The sequence below is a fragment of the Eptatretus burgeri genome, chromosome 23, assembly GCF_056783735.1.
Source record: "Eptatretus burgeri isolate ZD-2024b chromosome 23, Ebu_testis_v1, whole genome shotgun sequence".
Lineage (NCBI taxonomy): Eukaryota > Metazoa > Chordata > Myxini > Myxiniformes > Myxinidae > Eptatretus > Eptatretus burgeri.
In genome coordinates this window covers 899459-900352 of record NC_140983.1, presented here as the reverse complement: position 1 = coordinate 900352, position 894 = coordinate 899459, and the positions used below count along the sequence as shown (strand labels likewise).

At 46.0% G+C, this 894-nt stretch overlaps 1 protein-coding gene across 1 annotated transcript in view; it reads left to right on the top strand.

Annotated features, from left to right (window-relative positions):
- The window catches only part of LOC147007922 (uncharacterized), a 197282-nt gene that overhangs the window by 117878 nt on the left and 78510 nt on the right, over positions 1-894 (top strand). The gene's annotated exons all lie outside the window — the stretch shown is intronic.

Here is an 894-nt window from a genome sequence, read left to right as displayed (position 1 = left end):
CTTGGAACGCGTCTTCAAAGCTGTAGAGCCTGAACCGGCACATCTGTATTGTCCATTAATATTGAACATGTCTTAGATTATGCACCACATTTAGACCCAATTTCTCATCTATATATCAAATGTGTGCGATTGAAAGCCTCATTTAAATTGCTCAATTAAATTCCTCTCAATTAAATTAAATTAAAACAAAAACCTCAGATCACCCGACAAAGCCTGCAACAAGCACGTGTCCACTCTCAGGCGAGCCAGAAAACAACATCCGTCCAACCTCAAGATTGAACTTTCAAACTTGTCTCCCTCCTCTAAAACCTGGTGGCATCTTGTTTCGTCGGTGTCTGGTGTGTGCTTCCCTTCAACCCCTTCCCTCACTTCAAATAAGCACCATAGCCGACTCCGCTCATGAGAAGGCCGAACGCTTCAATTGTCTGTTTGCTTCAAAATATTGTGTTCCCAACTCCTCACTGACGGTACCCACCATTCCCCGTCATCCCCAACTGCTCCGGGACTCTTGTGTCTTTTACACCTGAGAAGGTGGAAAAGGTTATTTCAACCCTCGACTCTGCAGTTGCACCGGCCAGCATCAGCTCACGTGTCCTAAAAACCTGCTCTGCTGCTCTTGCACATCCTCTATCTGCCCCTTTTCACCTTGCCATTTGCCGGAGGTCATCTTCCATCTGCTTGAAAGTGCATTGCATTAAAAAAGGAGCAAAAGCTGATCCCCTTAACTACAGACCTGACGGCTTTCTTCCATCATCAGCAGCAAGGTCGTGGGATTCATTATCACAGCTGATTGGAAATCCTTCCTTTTCTCCAAAAACCTCATCTCAGATCACCAATTTGGTCTCAGACCAGGTGGCTCCACCTTGGACTCGGTACTTCGACTCACCCAACAAT